At 48.4% G+C, this 18,770-nt stretch overlaps 1 non-coding gene across 1 annotated transcript; it reads right to left on the bottom strand.

Annotated features, from left to right (window-relative positions):
- Positions 1–11,484: 11,484 nt before the first annotated feature.
- TRNAW-CCA (transfer RNA tryptophan (anticodon CCA)) lies at positions 11,485–11,556 on the bottom strand. Its single transcript has one exon. It is a non-coding gene; the product is annotated as a tRNA-Trp (tRNA).
- Positions 11,557–18,770: the final 7,214 nt, after the last annotated feature.

Here is an 18,770-nt window from a genome sequence, read left to right as displayed (position 1 = left end):
ATTCCCCGCGAAAGGAGACCTTTGGACTCTGAAAGAGGCAACATCGCCGAGGGGAAGGGGCCCCCAGTCTGTAAATCAGAAGACCTGGGTTCTAGCCTTGCCATTGCCATTTCCTGGCTGCGTGACCACAGACCAGCCACCTCACCTTGAATTTTAATGTTCTTGCACTAAACGATGAGAATTAATTCTGAGCGGGTCTATTTCCATAAACTTATTGAGAGGGTCAAAGGGAAAAATGTGTGTAAAAGCACGGCGTGAACTCTACTGAAGGAGGCCACTGTGAGCCATTCTCCTCCTTAGAGATTATCTAGAATGCTCTGCGCACCCTTTATGACTATCAAGGTAAACGGTCCTCTCTTTTCTTTCTTGAACATCTTCAGTGATGGGGACCTCATGATTTGTATCGGTTTCCCGGGCTGCTGTAACCAGTTGCCAAATCTTAGTGGTTTAAACAACACAAGTGTTCAGGTGCCTGGGTGGCTCAGTCGGTTAAGCATCAGACTTTGGCTCAGGTCATGATCTCCCAGTCCATGGGTTTGAGCCCTGCATCTGGCTCTTTTGCTGATAGCCCAGAGCCTGAGTCTGCTTTGGATTCTGTGTCTCCCTCTGTCTGATCCTCTTCTGCTCATGCTCACTCGCTCTCTCGCTCTCTCTCTCTCTCAAAAATAAATAAACGTTAAAAAATTATAAACAACACAAATGTACTGGGGCGCCTGGGTGGCTCAGTCGGTTGAGCATCTGGGCTCAGGTCATGATCTCGTGGTTCGTGGGTTCGAGCCCCACAGTTGGGCTCTGTGCTGACAGCTCAGAGCCTGCAGCCTGCTTCGGATTCTGTATCTCCCTCTCTCTCTGCCCCTGCACTGCTCACACACTGATTTTCTCTCTCTCAAAAATAAAAGTAGACATTAAAAAAAGAAGAAGAAGAAGAAGAGGGAGGTTCTTCACTATACTGAGACATGATATAAAATCACACACCACAGTCCTAATTCTGCTGACTTCTCTGTTTGCCACGTGATAGCTCTGGAATAATCTGAGGTAAGCATATCTTTTCTGTCCCCACCAAAATTCACAGGTTGAAGCTCTGTGACTGTATTTGGAGGTAGGGCCCTTAGGAAGTCGTTAAAGTGGGGTGCCCCAGTGGCTCAGTCATTCAAGCGTCCAAGTCTGGATTTGGGCTCAGGTCAGGTTCGTGAGATCGAGCCCTGTGTTGGGTTCTGTGCTGACAGCATGGAGCCTGCTTGAGATTCTCTCTCTTCCTCTCTCTCTCTTCCCCTCCCCCACTCTCTCTCTCTCTCAAAATAAATAAATATTTTTTTCTTTAAAGAAAAGGAAGTAATTAAAGTTAAATGAGTTCATAAAGGTAGGGTCCTTTTTTTATTTTATTTTATTTTTTTTAATGTTTTTATTTATTTTTGAGACAGAGAGAGACAGAGCATGAGCGGGGAAGGGGCAGAGAGAGAGGGAGGCACAGAACCGGAAGCAGGCTCCAGGCTCTGAGCCATCAGCCCAGAGCCCGACGCCGGGCTCGAACTCACAGACTGTGAGGTCGTGACCTGAGCTGAAGTCGGACGCTTAACCAACTGAGCCACCCAGGCGCCCCTAAAGGTGGGGTCCTAATCTGACTGGGGCCCTTATAAGAAGGTCACATGCATCAGAGGAAAGGCCGTGTGAGGACACAGCAAGATGGCCACCATCTAAAAGCCACGAAGAGGGTCCTCACCAGGAGGTGAGTCAGCCGACACCAGATCTGGGGCTTCCAGCATCCAGAACTGAGAGAAAATAAATTTCTGGTTTTAAGACTCCCAGTCTATGGTATTTTGTTATGGTAGCCCGAGCTGACTAATACAACCACCGTAAAAATGGCACATCATTACCCATAAGTTGATAGGATGGCATTTTCTGTTTTGTAATAGCATTAGCCACTGCCGTATTCCGGAGCACGGCTAAGTGCTTTCATCCATAGCCTCGTCATCCTCACAGCAATCCTAGAGGGGTTCTGAGTTTCCTTAGACGGGGTAATCTAGGTTCGATGGCTAAGTAACTTGTCCAAGGGTAAGCGGCCACTAAGGGGGCAGAAAGGGGACTGCAAATGATTTCTGCCTGACTCCAGGGACAGCGGGGAAAATAAAAGGTCATAATTTAATACCAGATCATTAAGAGACAGGAGTACCCAGCAAACGCATTGTTTGACCCCAGGAACAAAACACGATAAACGCACAAGTTCCGTACCTTTCAGATGTGGGGGCTCAGAAAGGGCGGCTATCATCTCTAAGTTGTCAGGAGCAGCCTCGATCCAAGAGTTTGTGAAATTTCTACATTTATAGTGATTCCGGTACTTTTGTTTTCTAAGGTGCCTCAAATCTATTTAATCTAGGATGCTAGGGCCGACGGGCCTGCCAGTCACCTGGAGATCTTCCCGAAATGCAGACCGGGGCCGGTCTGAGGCCGCATTTGGACTTGTCGAAAAGACTGGGCTGCAGAGGACCACGAGGGGGTAACAAGGTCGGAGAGACCTAAGTGCCGAGAGTGCTAATGCCGGGTGGGTTGTGATGAGTAGCCACTGAAATCCTTGCGTTCAACACCCCGGATAACTAGGTCTCAGAGGGTGACGAACTAGCCCAAGATCCTAGGGAATTTAGAGTGAGAGCTGGAAAGTCAGGATCCTTAGACTAATCAGAATATAAAAAGAGCATTGTCCAATATCACCCAAACCAGACCAAACCAAAAAAACAAAAACAAAACAACAAAAAAACACAAACAGAAACAAAAAAACCCACAAAGAACCCCCACCAAAAAACCCAACCACACAAAAACGCAATATAGACCTTATTATTCCTTATTATCATTCACAGGTAAGAAAGCTGAGGCCAATGTAAAAGCAATTGGCCAAACTAGGATTTGAGTATAATACGTCTAACTTCAAAGCTTATTCTTTCCACTAAGACACACACATTTTGTCTATTTCAAAGCATCTGAGACCAGACATCATGCATGATCTTCCAAACGCAAAGGACTCAAGCCTCAATCAACCAAAAACTATCCCTGTTTTTCAAAATTAAAAAAACAATTAGGTGTGTTTCAAATATTTTCATTTTTCTCACCTTCAAATTCTATTTATAGGACTTGCTAAACATGGAATTTGAAGAGTTACAAAGTATCTCAGTGAGAAAAGTGAGACAATTAAATAGAATATGGAGGCATGTGATGCTTATAATATGTAATATAAACAACTAAAAATAAAACAAAGCATATAAAACAGAAGTACTACCTGCTCTCTGTGCTGCTATCCTAGCTGTGTAGTAATGAAGTCATTTGGGAAAATTTGTTTTCATCCCTTTGCATAGATGCCATCTGTGAGTTGGTCTGGAGGCTTCCGTTGGGTTGGCTTGGATCAGTGATTTCTGGCCCAGCTCTCCCAGGGAGGGGAGAGAGAGAGAGGGAGACACAGAACCCGAAGCAGGCTCCAGGCTCTCTGCCATCAGCGCGGAGCCCGATGTGGGACTTGAACCCACAAACCGTGAGATCATGACCTGAGCTGAAGTCAGCAGCTTAACCGACTGAGCCAACCGGTTGGGTGTAACAGCTTCTGAAGTGCCAAATAAACAAGCAATCTGACCATTGCAAGCTCTGTTATCAGAACTTGTAATGCAGGGGTGCCTGTGGACTCCTGATTTCAGCTCACAGTTTGTGGGATCGAGCCCCACATCTGGCTCTGTGCCGACAGTGTGGAACCTGCTTGGGATCCTCTCTCCCTCTCTCTTTCTTTAAAAAAAAAAAATAATAAAATAACATTTGTTTACTTCTTTGAGAGAGGTGAGACAGAGTGCAAGCAGAGGAGGGGCAGAGAGAGAGGGAGACACAGAATCCAAATCTGAAGCAGGTTCCAGGCTCTGAGCTGTCAGCACAGAGCCCGATGTGGGGCTGGAACTTGTGAACTGTGAGATCATGACCTGAGCCCAAGTACGCTGCTTAACCCACGGAGCCACGCGGGCGCCCTCTCCCACGCGGGCGCCCTCTCCTCTCCCCCCCCCCCCCACCTCGCATGTGCACAAGCATGCCTGGGTGTCCTCTATCTCAAAATAAATAAACATTAAAACACACACACAACTTGTAATACATCTGTGTTGTTTGCATCAGCGCTGCGCATTAATATGAATCATAGTGATAAATTAATCCCCAAGAAAAATTGACCAGACCCCTAAGGTCTCAGGAATTAAGCCGTTTTCATTTTCAACGTACATTTGCGTTTTCGTGGAGAGAAGTATGACAGGGTCGTAAATAAAAGCCTTTCAGCACGAGAGTATATCACATTATCCTACATCTGCAGGGAGAAGAATGGAAATGCAAAGAGAAAAGGGGAAACGTGCAAAACTTCTAACTGGTGAGCAAGAATCTGTTCTTGCATTTTTAAAATGCACCATAGTACCGAATCATGGCGGTGTTTACACTTCACGGGCTATATTTAAAAATGATGTACCTGCTTAATTTAACACGGCACTATTTATAACATGCCCGCTCTTGCAACGACTTTACATGATAATAAAAGCGTTAGATGCCCAGCTGAAAATGTGCAAGGGGTACCTCGCTTTCCAGAAAAAAAATGTAAGGGTGCTCAAACAAAAAAAGCTTAGTACTCCCCACGTTAGAGGGGAAAAAAGAAGTTCCAAGTTCACCGCCCAGTTTTTCCTTGGGCTTGCCACTTGCGCCCTCTGCTGGTGAGCTATGTCCTAATGAGGCGGCCGGTCTCTGTGGTCTCTGCGTTCCCAGCGATGGTGAAAATCTCCCGCCCTGGGGGCCCTGACAAGAGCCAGGCTGCCTGCGGTTGCCACCGCGGCCCAAGGGGTGAGGATTTGCACGATCTGGTCACAGCACACAGAACACGAAATCACAGGGTCCGATAGGCAGCAGAACGCTCTCGCGTCCAAGTGCTGAACGTATGGGACCTTTCCTTTTACTAATCGATCTAATGAGGAATTTCTGGCCTTGGGTATAGTAATAACGTTGTAATAATAATATTCATATAAATAAATACCCAACACCACTGTCTATAGTGTTTACTATGTGCCAGTCGCCATTTGAAGCACTCTCCATAAATTCACTCACTGAACCTTCTCATTTCCCCTACGAGGTAGGAACCGTTATGGGTCCCATTTTCCAGATGAGGGTGTTGGGCAGTGAGCGGGGAAATAGACTGTTCAAGTCATACAACTGATCAGAGACCGAGCCAGGATTTAGACCCAAGCTTCCTCTCCCCCCCCCCCCCCGGCCCCCCAGCCCCATTTGGTACACTTGCCACGGTGCATGGTGGGAAAATGAGAAACACAGGCACAAAGACCAAACAAAAACCTGTCATCTTGCCGCCCAGAGACAATCACTGCGAATGTTTTAGCGCGTTCCTTTCCAGTCCTGTGCGTGAGTGTGCGTGGGTCTGCCACTCTGTTTGGTACAGGTGAGACCTTCTAGTTCTGTGATGTGCTTAGGACACTCAAAAATATAGCCGGGTTTGTCGCCGTCACTTTTGTCCCTGTTCTTCGCCACTGTCAGTTTTGTGTATCCCCGTGGAGATGAAGTAAGCACGCGTCGCTCTGTTGCTTTCCGACATTCAGCTTCTAGAGTTCTCCCCACTAAGGGCAGCTCAGGGGAATGAGGGTGTAGGGACCTCTTCACACCTTGCAGCGTGTCCCTGGGCTGAGGTCACCTCTTGAGGAAGCACCAAGTTCAGATGCTTGGGGAGGAAACAGAATGCAGGCTCCCTGCTGAATTCTCAAAGCTTTGGCCACTCGTGTTGTGTCTCCCGAAGGAGCAGACTCTGTTGCCCCCGGAATATTCCATCTCTCTGGAGCCAAGGACGACGGGATGCAGTCGTGAGTCCTCTGGAGAGTCCTGCCAGGGTGTCTGAGCCTGGGGCCTGCAGACCTTGGGGGGGGGGGGGCAATGCTTACCAGCATTTGGGACAGAGAGGGTCACCTGGTGGGGGCTGTGAACTTCCACTGAGGCCACAGGTGGGAGTGGCCCTGCAGGGAGGCAGCTGGGGGATAAACGGCCTTTGAGAGACTGAATATACAAATGGACCAAGGCCAGGCCATATATAAAAGTAGAACTCTAGGGGCACCTGCCTGGCTCAGTTGGTAGAGCATGCAACTCTTGACCTCCGGGTCCTGAGTTCGAGCCCCATGTCGGGCACAGGGATTACTTAAGAAAGCGAAAACAAAAAACCCCAGTAGAACTGTAACTCCCAATCTGCAGCAGCCCGCCCAGGAAACCAACCCCTCGTGACGGTAACCAGCCCGGGAAGACAGCCTGCTGTAAGTGGGACTTGTAGAAAGTCAGGCTGCTATCTCCGGTAACGATCCAGTAAGTCAAACAATAACCTCTATGGCAAATAGCCCCAAATGCCCAGGACTTGATTAACAACAGACAGCCTCCCTGATTTGTGTCCCTGCCTCCAACTTAGGACCAGCCAGGGAAAAGCAAATGTTCACCCCTGACCAATCACACGGGATGCCCCAGTTCTAGGTAGCTTCCCCAGCCAAAGCTCTCCCGGCCACCACCCGCCCGCCTCTGGGTCTCTGCCAACGCACGGTGCTGGTGGCTGACTCCCTTCTATGGCAAGTTCAGAATAAATGGCCTTGGCTTTTCTCGTTTGGCTGGTCTTTGCTTATGTCCATACTCCTTCCTGTCTTCCTCCAGTCGGTCCTCCACATCAGCCAAACTCAGCTGGAAGCCAGAGGGCGAGGGTCACATTGATGGGGTCCACAGAGGAGTCACCTGGAGGGTCCTATGCCGGGTCAGACTCACAGGTGGGCTATAAATGGGCACATAGTAAATGGGACACCCATGGGAGAAGTCATGTTAGGACAAGGTCCGGGACAGTGGGTCATACACACGACATACAGAAGTCACGCGGGGAATCACATGGGGGGCCTCCAGGGGACCCCTGTGTGCTCCAACCATCCCCATACAAGCCATCGCCAGGGGCATCCCATCCCAGAGCTCTTGGATATTGATGTCAGAGATTTTGTTCTAGAAACCTGCTCTTTGCTTGACCCGGGTCCTTCAGTCTGTGAGGCTATTTATTGAGTCCTGCCTGCCCAACACCAGGCCCTTATCAACTTTCTGTCCACACGCTTTCTGTATCCTCAAGGAGTACACCATTCATCGATACTAAGAACTTTTTTTTGACTAGATAATATACTCATATTGTGGCCAAAAAAATCTAAACAACATAAAAGTGAATGTGAAATGTTTTGGTTCCTATGTCTACCCTTTCCACCTTATTCCTTCTAACTGGTCGTTGGTTGATTTTGTTGGTTTCCGTACATTAATTTTGCACCTCACTATCTTACTGACTTCTCTTTTTGTCTTTCGTAATTTCCCAGCTGAGGCCTTTAGGTTTTCTGTCACGCAATCATATCATCTGCAAACAGTGGTCATTTTATCTCCTTCTTTGCAGTGTCCATAACTCCAATTTTTTTCCGATTGCCTAAGTGTCTGGTTTTTGTCTTTGCTCTATGATGTAATTTACAAGTGGTTTTCTTTCTTTTTTTTTTTTTTTCAGATGTTGAAAAGTGTTTTTTTTTTTTTTAGTTGTTGAAAATATTTTTATATTTTTTTTTTTTTTTTTCAAGTGGTTTTCTTTTAAGTTTATTTATGTTGAGAGAGAGACAGAGCTCAAGCAGGGAAGGGGAAGAGAGAGAGGGAGACACAGAATCCGAAGCACGCTCCAGGCTCCAAGCTGTCAGCACAGAGCCCGACGCGGGGCTCGAACTCACGGACTGCGAGATCGTGACCTGAGCCAAAATCAAGAGTCAGGTGTTAACTGACTGATCCACCCAGACACCCCACAAGTGTTTTTAAATATCCTCATTTTAGTGTGCTTTTCCTTGTTGATTTCTAAATTCATTGTAATTCGGTCAGAGAAAGTGACTTGAATGATACCTATGCTTTGGAGTTTGTTGAGATTGACTTCATGGTCGAGAAAACGATCACGTTTATATGAAATGTTTCATGTGAACTCAAGAACATTGTTCTCCATTTGTTGTATGCAGAGTTCTCTCTCTATCCCTTTGACCAAACTTGCTTATTATTCAGATCTCGATATCTTTAGCTGATTTTTTTTGGACTGCATAATCAATCAATTACCTCTACTCTCTTAGTGATTACCCTACACTTTAATATAACGTGGTTTCCGGTTAATAAGTATCCTTCCTTTCAAAAAATAGAACCTTTAATGGCTTTACTCCCAGACTAAATTTACTCTGGCTTGCATGTTATTCTTGCCCAGTATTGTACTTCTATTTTGCAAGTCCACACATTTTTTATTTTTATTTTTATTTGTTTTTTAATTTTTTTTAACGTTTATTTATTTTTGAGACAGAGAGAGACAGAGCATGAATGGGGGAGGGGCAGAGAGAGGGAGACACAGAATCTGAAACAGGCCAGGCTCTGAGCTGTCAGCGCAGAGCCCGATGCGGGGCTCGAACTCACGGACTGCGAGATCATGACCTGGGCTGATGATGCTTAACCGACTGAGCCACCCAGGCGCCCCTAAGTAATCTCTCTACCCCACGTGGGGCTTGAGGTTACAACCCCAAGATGAAGAGTTGGCTTCACCAACAGGGCCAGCCAGGTGCCCGAAAATGTCTCTATTCTTGAAAGATAACTTCCCAATCGTATAATTCTAGGCTGGCAATTGTTTTTATTTTAGTGCTTTGGAATTAATAGTGCACTTCTTCTGCTTTCATGGTCGCTGCTAAGAATTCAGCTTCAGTCCAGCTCTTACTTTTTTCTTGTAGGTAATTGGTTTTTTTTAATCCCCTGGCTGTTTTTAAAAAAATCTTTCCTCTCGATATTGGGCAGTTTCCTTATTTTGTATGCAGGCATGGGTTTTTTTCCTTATCATGCTTAGGAGGCATAGTGCTTCTTGAGAGTGAGGACTCATGTCTCGTATCAATTCTGAAAAGTTAGTAGCTACCATTTCTCCAAATACTACCGCTCCCCTACCGTCTCTTTATGTCCCTCAGGGAACTCCATTTAGGCTGAGATTAGACATTTTCATTCTATCCTCAATATCGCTTTATCCCCCCCCCCCATCTTTTGTATCTTTTTCTGTTTGCCTTCGGTGTAATTTCTTTAATTCTGCCTTTGTAGTTGTTATCCATTGCTATACGGGAAATTAACCCCAAGACTTGGCATCTTAACATTTATTATCTCACATAGTTTTTTTTTTTTTTTTAATTTTTTTAAATGTTTTAATTTATTTCTGAGACAGAGAGAGACAGAGCATGAGCAGGGGAGGGGCAGAGAGAGAGGGAGACACAGAATCCGAAGCAGGCTCCAGGCTCTGAGCCATCAGCACAGAGCCTGACACGGGGCTGAACCCACAAGCTGTGAGATCATGACCTGAGCTGAAGTCGGGCCCTCAATCGACTGAGCCACCCAGGCGCCCCTATCTCACATAGTTTTTGAGGGTCAGAAATTCGAGTGTGGCTTAGCTGCTTGGTTCTGATTCAGGGTCTCGCGTAAAAGTAGACTTGAAATGCTGGCTGGGGCGCACTCATCAAGAACTTGACTGGGGATTACTCATGAGGCTATTGGCTGGAGACTTCAACTCTTCATCAAGTGAACCTCTCTGTAGCACATCATGAGGGTTCTTACAACCTGGCAACTGGCCAACTGGCTTTCCCAGAGCAAGGGATCCAGAGAGAGGCAAGAAACCACAGTTCTTTTATGACCAAGTGCCCAAACTCACACACCGTAACGTCTACTTTTTTCCTACTTGTTAGATGAAGGGCATTAAGTTCAGCCCATACTCAAGGGGAAGAGAATTAGGCATCACCTTTTGTAGGGAATGTCAAGATTTACAAACGTATTTTGAACCGCCAAAATATTTTATTTCATTCTTATTTTTTAGCTCTGTCTAATCTCCTGGATAACACACCCATGTATTTCTAAAATCGAATATTCACTCTTTCATTTCTGGAATTTTCTTTTTTGGTATTTGAAACATACCAAATCGTTTTTATTGTCTCTTGTTAATTTCTTAGGCCACTCTTTTGCTTTACTTATTTGTTTGTTTATATGTTAGAGAGAGAGCATGTTAGTGCAGGAGAGGGGCAGAGCGAGAGAGACTGAACCTCAAGCATGCTCCACACTCAACACGGGTCTCGATCCCTCAATCCTGGGATCATAACCTGAACTGAAATCAAGAGTTGGACACTCAACCAACCGAGCCACCCAGGCGCCCTAGTCCTTTCGTTTTCAAAAGATTAAACCCACCCATCGTGCATTCTGTATCTGAGAATCCCCATATCCGAAGTCTGTGGATCTGATTTTGCTGGTTCTTACGCAGAAGGACTTCTCTTTTGATTTATTTAAAATAAAACGCGAGTGTATTTGGACTGGCACTTTACGTGTGCGAAAAGTAGAAGGCCTGGTTTGAGAATGTATTTCTTTCGAGAGAATATACCCCTGCCAGCTTGCTGTGGGTCCTAGTAACCCAGGAAATTATAAACTAATGTTTTGACTTGCACGTTTGGGTCTCTGCAGGCAGAGTGAATTCCGACCGAAACCCAGGTTTGCTATTAGACTCCATGTACTCTCCAACCAGATTTAATTAATGTTAACGTTTGGGTATGCTTGTTAAAAAAGAAAAAAGAAGAAAGAAAAGTAAGACTGTCCTCCATCCCTCCTACCTCCTCATTCCCCAGAAGTAACCACTCTCCTCCAGTCGGTGTGAATAATTCCCATCCACATTTTAACAAGGATACATAGCATCATTAACATATACAGTATGTGTTGAAATATTTAGGCAACTGCTTTTTTTTTTTCCTCTATGCATCCCTTTACTGGTGGACAGGTAACACTCTTTTGTTTTTGTTTTGTTTGTAACTATTAACAAACCGTATCGAGGTGAATACCCAGGCCTTACGGCTATAGCCAGATCCACCGAGCTTCTGAGCGTGGGGAACATTTGCGGCGGAAAGAGCCGGTCAGGACACGCAAGGAGACACCTGCAGAAGGCACCAGACCTTGGGACAAGGGCCCCCTTTCTGGACGAGAGGCCCCTGCAGGTGTGAATTCAATCTTCCGGCAGGTGGCGTTCCCAGGGGGCCCAAGTGCGTGGGGGAGGGGGAGGGGGAGGAGACGCGGCTTTGCAGAGGCGAGGGTGGGGTGGGTGGAGGATGGGGGTTGGTAACCCCGGGGGCCCGCGATCAACGGAGGCGGGGGGTGGCAGGGCGGCCGCCAGGGCGCAGGGGAGGCCACTCGGAGCTTGTCGCCGCGCCTCCTGTCGGCCGCCGCAAGGAACCTCTGCCTCTCGCAGTCGCATTTATAAACCCCGTATTCGCGATGCGAGGAAAAAGAGCGGGGTTTTCCGCCCGTTGGCAGTGTGACAGCGCTCGCCGGAGGCCGGATTTCTCCCCTCACGGCCTTTGCGGCGCTTCCTGCGGCCCTCCGTGGTTGGCGAGGGAAAAAAGGCGACCGTGACCCCGACGTGACTTGAACACGCAACCTTCTGATCTGGAGTCAGACGCGCTACCATTGCGCCACGAGGTCACAGCGAGCAGACGACTCTGCGTCGCTAAAGACCTCGCCGCGCCGGCACGGTCCCGCGGCTGGGAACACCTAGGCTCCGAGACGCGGTCCCCCCGGCGCGCGTCCGAGGGGAGGAGCTCGAGCGGCCCGCTCCTCGGCTTCCGGGAAGCCGGCGCTCGGCGGCTTCCGAGCCCGGGCCGGGCGCCGCGGCGGCGGGGACGCGGCCGCGGGGGCGGGGCGGTGGGGGGTGTGGAGGGGGAGATCGGAGGCGGCCGGGGTGGGGTCGGGAGCGGCTCCCGAATTCCGCGGGGCGGACTCGCCAGGCCCTCCGGCCGCCGCGCGGAAAATGGCGGCGGCCGCCGCGGCGCGGGTTCGAGGACGCTGCTCCCGGTGGCCGCGACCCGGCGGGGCCGGGGCGGGGGAAGGAAGACGGGGCGCCCCCCCCCACCCCCAAGCCGGGGCTGTCCTGTGAACTGTAAAAGGAAACTTCTTTGAGGAGGGTCAGCACAGTATCTGGAAGAGAGCATCAGAGCCGCTGAAAACGCCGCCATCCAGAGACCGCCACTGCTGACGCTCGTGTGCATTTCTTTTTGCAGAGTTTTACCGGCTGTGTGTGATCCCCAGTATGTTTTTGACCTTTGACTCGATGAATGGAACGCAGAGCGAAAAGTAGCCGCACGTTTGCACGCAGTGTAAATTCTTGCTTGTCTGGCGCCCGGAGCGAGACAGGGAACATCAGCGTCCCCCTTCCGGTCACTTCAGATTCATTTTTGAGATGGGATTTTATGGCACATAACAGTTTGTCAGTTTCCTCGCTTGTTGTCATCTTGTCCGCGTATTTTAGTTAATGTTTTCTCCTAGCATGATTTTAAGGGGCTCATGGTCCACCTCTTGGGAGTCTTAAGTCCCTGCTTTTGGACAGTACTTTTCCCCCCTTTATTAAGAAAAATAAGACTATTAAGTGAGTAAGCTCTTGAAATTAAAAAAAAAAAAAAAAAGCCGTTAGTAATATACACCGCTATCCTTGTCTAGGAACATGAAACATCAATCAATTCTAAATACAACACCCACAGGGCCTGGTGTTTTTCAGAGAAGGAACGACCTGGAATGGGCCTCACTATAGGAGGGAAAGAGGAACGGTGTCTGGGGCTCTCAGTGAAGCCAGTGGGGGTGAAGGGCATCTCACCATCCTGGTTATTCAGCTAAGACCCCCCCCCCCCCAGAGGTTCTCCATGTCAAATGGGATAGGAGTCTTGGCATGTGCTTGTGGCCAGGTGTGAGCATAGTGGGCATTTTAACAGTGAGTCCTGAGGCAGCCTGCCAAGGGTGTCAGAGAAGCAGAGACCAGAAGGTTCTATCGATGTCGATGTCGATGTCGCCAGGGCCAGGCACGAGTCAGCCCCAGGTTACTGATTACATCTACAGATATCCAGACGGGAGTCACTTCCTTATTGCTTTTGATGGCCCGGGGGTGAATTGTAACTGGGAAGGAATGTCAGCTAGGGAGTGGTGGAAACAGCTTGGCCTTGGCCACAAGGCAAAGTCACTGAGAGGAGAAGCCAGTGCCTTTTCCACCGAGGCCAAGAGTCCAGAATCTACTGGAAGAAATGCTTCACACCCAAGGCAAGACCAGAGACACTCTGGAATCCCCCTGCTCAGATTTTTGGATACACCTGTCGTGTCCCCACCCTCCTGGGGACCAGGATGTGGAACCAACAGCAAGTTTTTCTAAACTACAGTGTGGTAATGCAATCAGACGAAGGGACTAAAAAGATTTGGGCAGATATAATTAAAGGGTCCTTTTAAAAGTTAGACGCCTGCTTGCCAGGGCCAACTAAAGTGATCAGTTATGCTGATGTGCAGGGCTGAAGCCTCTTGTGTACAATTTTGATACTTTGTGTATCTTGCGTTTTTTGCATTATATTTTATATATTGCATTATTCTTTTTTTTTTAACGTTTATTTATTTTTGGGACAGAGAGAGACAGAGCATAAACGGGGGAGGGTCAGAGAGAGGGAGACACAGAATCCGAAACAGGCTCCAGGCTCTGAGCTGTCAGCCCAGAGCGCGACGCGGGGCTCGAACTCACGGACCGCGAGATCGTGACCTGAGCCGAAGTCGGTTGCCCAACCGACTGAGCCACCCACACTTGTATTTTGCATGGGCGGGGGTGGGGGGGGGGGGGGGATGCCTCACTTGCCTCACCATCATCCCAGCCTGCAGCTCACTGAAATTCTGTGACTGCCCAGAAATCACACAGAACTGTTTTTTTTTTTTTTTACCTTAGAACCAAACCCTATTAAACACACACACACACACAACTTCTGTTTAAAAATACAGAAAATTTCAAAATTATGCAACAGTCATTGTCCAGTTAAACACAAAAAGAAGGTAATCGCCAACATTAGCAAGATGTGGGGAAAACGGTGAATATTTACAATTCACGAAATACTGGAACAGAATGTAAACTGATACTAGCTATTTGGGTTGTAATGTAGCAAATGCTTCTGTCCAGGCATTTCCTCTTCTAGAGAATATGCACTAAAAGAAACAGTAGTCAGTAAAGTGTCTGACTTTTGATTTTGGCTCAGGTCATGATCTCTTGGTTCCTGACATCGAGCCTCACATCCGGCTCTGTGCTGACAGTGCAGAGCCTGCTTAGGATTCTCTGTCCCTCTCTCTCTGCCCCTCCCCTGCTCTCTCTCAAAAAATAAATGAACATTAAAAAAATAAAATGAAGTTAAGGGTGAATGCAATGATGGACCTTCAAGATTGTTCTCATCAGAACTGTGTTTGTAGTAATGAAGCACCAGGAGCCATCTTGACTGCTCTCTTGTTCAAGTTCAGCCTGGATTTACAAAGGAGGCAGGGAAGCTGGCCCTGGAGTGAGTGAATACACAGGGACACTTGACTAAAAGGATGTGGCAGCGAGAACTCTAGAAATAACTGCTATGGAGAAGGAAGGCTGCAGAAATTATAGCAAGGGCTGCCTCACCCCTGAGAAAAACATGTGAACTTTGGCTTCTCTGTCTCTGCTTCGTGTGGCATCATCTCAGACCCAGGCAATTGCTCTCTTAGAAAAACTTTTTACTTGGCTTCTATTTCCCAAAGGGCTGAAAACATTTCAACTCTCCAAAGCCCATCAAAGGCGTCCTAGATCTTTCTGATCTACACATTCCTTTTCCAGCAAATGCCAACCGGGACCTGAACACTGAGAGAAGGGTAATACTCTGTGGAGTGGGTGTCCTCTCTGTAACGCAGCTCTGGGGAACAGCCTCATCGCAGGCTGGGTTCTTGGGGGTGACACCTGTGAAAGGAAACGGGAGGAAGCCGACCCGGAGGAGGGTGGGGGGAGCTGTCAGGTGGCGATATAGACCTGCCAACCTGTGGGGTGGCTCAGGACAAAGACTGCCTGGCGGAGGAATCCCGGGTCACGGGTCAGGGCCACTCCGGAAGGAGTGCAAACCGTAGCGGCCGAAAGCTAACAGCTGGAGGCTGTCTGCTTGCTTCTCCACTCTTCCGAAGGAAAAACACCCTGGAAACTGGTAGAACATTTAAATTTTCACTGGGAGCCAGGGTGGCGTAATCCAGGACCTTAGCCTCCTGATTAACTGAAAGTAAAGGCCACTCCTAAATCAGTGATGGGAGATGGAACTTGAGTCCGGTGGCTGCAGAGAGGCAAAAACACTGCAGATTTGGGTCAGGGGGATGGAGGGGGGAACTTTAGGCTTTTTTTTTTTTTTTTTTTTTTTTTTTTACTTTAGGCATTTTTTTAAGGCATTTCAATTTTCGTGGTAATTTTCTTTTATGCCAGATTTTCATTCTCTTTTTTTTTCTTTTATTTTGAGAGAGAGAAAATGAGCGGGGGAGGAGCAGAGAGGGAGACAGAATCCCAAGCAGGGTCCACAGTATGAGCCCAGAGCTGGACGCAGGGCTCAAACTCGTGAACCCGTGAGATCACGACCTGAGTCAAAATCGAGTCGGACGAGGAGGTGGTTCAGGTGACACCAGGGAAATTTGGCTCACTAGTCAGGTCTTGATTTTTTTTTTTTTTTTTTTAAGTAAGCTCTGTGCCCTTCATGGGACTTGAACTCACGACCCTGAGATCAAGCGTCGCATGCTGTACTGTCCGAGCCAGCCAGGCGCCCCTGGGCTTCAATATTTTTCAATGGTTTCATTAAAAGTTTGCCACATTTTTTCATGGCCAGAGGGGACTGGGGCAGCATGGATACCCTTTACATTGGAGAAATGGAATTCCGGAAGCTGGAAGGTTTATGTCTGTTGGCGTATCAGCTGTGGGTGCTGTCTAGCTAGTCCCTATGTGACAATAAACGTGACTTTCTCAGTTTGTCTTTGCCCCATGTGACCATGTGGGCTGCACTTGTCTCTGGAGATGTTTTCCAGCCTCATTTTACTAAACCCAAAGGCCCTGCTTACTGATGCTCACCAGGTGCACCTGAGTGGCTCAGTCGGTTGCGTGTCTGACTTTGGTTCAGGCCATGATCTCACAGTTTGTAAGTTCAAGCCCCATACCTGGCTCGCTATTGTCTATGCAGAGCCCGCTCCAGATCCTCTGTCCCCCTCTCTCTGCCCCTCTCCCGTGTGTGCTCTCTCAAAAATAAATAAAATGTTAAAAAAAAAAATGCTGACCAAATGCATCTGATGGAAACTGAGGCTTAGTGAGTAGGGGCTACGCGCAGAGATCGGCCTCACTGGCAGGCACGGCCCTGTCATTCCGTCAACGGCAAGATGAAGACGCTGTCTTTTTCGGACTACAACAGAGCTCTTCTAATATGGGGTATAGTTTGTGACTGTAAAAAGGAGAGACTTGTTCCTATTATCAGAATTTAATGGTGGAGTTGAAATGTCTTCAGCGACACAGACAAAGACCAGGGTCACTGTGAGGAGATCCACTCGACCAAGGAGTGAGCAAGTATACGAAGGTGGCTGGGGGTCAGGACAGAGGTTCCAGTCCTGCTGTCCTTGCCACCTGCCAACTGTGTGACGTCGGACAGGTCACCCAACTTTGCTTTGCCATAGAGACCTCAGCTCTAAACTGGGAGCAGTAGAACTCATCTCAAAGGGGTTGTTGTTAAGGATTCAGCAAAGCAATGCTCTACCAAGAGATTCCAGACAGAAGTGTTTGGTTCCTAATATTAAGCGTGACTACTAGGCTTCCACAGACGTGTCAGAATGGAGAACTTGGATTGCGTACAGAGCTGACCAGCATGGAAGGAGATGTAATTTAACTTAGCTCTGGGTTCTCTGTAAGCATGAGCAGGAACTGAGCTTGCTGTTAATACTTACTGTGGCATCATCTAAGCCAGAAGACAGCTATGGTCCTGGCCCCTTTTCCCACTTTACATTCTCAGATTGGTTTTCTCTAATACATATTGTTCTCGTTCTCTGAGTAGGCTCTAACGGACTCCGGTCAAGTCACTTCAATTGCAGGCTCCGAATATCCACAGTGTAAACTTCCTGTGTTATTGGATGGATATGTCACCACATATTGGGGAATCGTCACCACAAAATGTTTCATAAACCTACTCTGAGTGGTCTGGAAACTCACCTCGTATGTTATCAGTTACTTTTCCTGAGGGCCTACTATGTCTCTGGTGCTATAGTAACTATTTGATATTTTACTTGGCTTCACCTTTACAACGAATCTGCTCTTGAATTCTTCTATTGTACAACTTTACCTTCTTTGGTGGTCTTTATTCATTTTTTCTTGTTTTGTCGTATATGCGACAACTTCCTTTAAAGAGCCTTCTGCTGGTCCCCCTCTGTTCCCCCCTAAGAGGTTTTCTGCTTTGGGCTTCCATTCATATTTTGACAGTATTATAAAGCCTCTTGCATTAAAAAAAATTTTTTAACGTTTATTTTTGAGACAGAGACAGAGCACGAACGGGGGAGGGTCAGAGAGAGGGAGACAGAATCTGAAACAGGCTCCAGGCTCTGCGCTGTCAGCACAGAGCCCGACGCAAGGCTCGAACACGCGGGGCTGGAACTCACTGACCGCGAGATCATGACCGGAGCCGAAATCGGCCGCTTAACCGACTGAGCCACCCAGGTGACCCAAGCCGCTTGCATTTTTATGGAGATGGTTTTGAACATTTAATCCGTTGTCCGGTCCATTGATATCTTCTCTTTCTGAAGGGACATTTTCCCGAGAATAATATAGTAATAGAGACTCCCAAAACATTTCAAGAAATTCTGGCCCAGGACTTAGGTTCCCCATCTCCCCCAGGATAACAATTAGCCAAGCAATCCACGGGTTCCTTAAGAGACGGACCTGTACTCTCCACACCTTTCTAAGCACTGCTTTGAGGTTCTGATGTTTCTTAGCCAGCACGGGCTCAAAAAGGCAACCTGTCTGCTCTATGAACACTTGTAGCCACTCTCAAGACCTAGTTCCTCGTTCCCTATTTTGATTTTCCTCTATAGGGCATGACCCTTATTTTCGTTCTTATACCCTCAACTCCGTTTCTTCGATAGATGTTTCCAAAGATTAAATGGGTTTCAGACCAACTTTGTTCTAGAGGCTCTAGAGTTGTCCAGCTGGCCAGTGGCCTGCACCGAGGACTTCTGTGCCTTCGCCCGAAGACATCGTGTGGCATGGGGGCACGGCCACGAGGGAGGGAAGCAACAGGTGCTGCACCAGCGAGGCTGGGGGCTTGGAGCGGAGGCAGTGGTGGGCCCGGGAGTCGAGTCCGGATGGGCGACGGCCGAGGATGGGGCAAGGAAATCCGAGGTCTGAGGTTGGGCCCGAGTCCCCGGAGGCGCGACAGACCAACGACGCCAGCTCAACAGAGCGGGTGCGGAGGGCCTAGAGAGCTGGGTCCTACCGTCGGGAGCCGAGACACCGACCGCCTCTCTGCCCGCCCCCTTAAGCCCAGGGTTGGACCTGCGCCTGGGCTTTTAGCCCCATCCCGCGCCCGCCGAGCCAATCGGCGGCTGAGGTTCCACGCGCGTCACAATGGGCGTCTGTGACGTCGAGGGGGGGGTCACCTCACCGCGTGACCCCACCCCCGGAAGTCCTTCACGAAATTCCTCCTCCTGACTCCCGGTACTTTTCAGCGGCCGCCTTCCTCTCATCCCATCCCACACGTCCTCCATCCGTTCAGAATCCGATGTCGGTCCCCGGCCCGTCTTTACGCCACCGCGGGAAGAGGAAAACTCCTCGAACCCCCTGTACCAGCGCCAAGCTGCCTGTCCCGGGGCTGCTTCCCCGACGC

The sequence above is a fragment of the Herpailurus yagouaroundi genome, unplaced genomic scaffold (assembly GCF_014898765.1).
Source record: "Herpailurus yagouaroundi ecotype Mexico unplaced genomic scaffold, PumYag 208, whole genome shotgun sequence".
NCBI lineage: Eukaryota > Metazoa > Chordata > Mammalia > Carnivora > Felidae > Herpailurus > Herpailurus yagouaroundi.
Note: the sequence above shows the minus strand (reverse complement) of the source record. Positions and strands in the feature narration are given on the sequence as shown.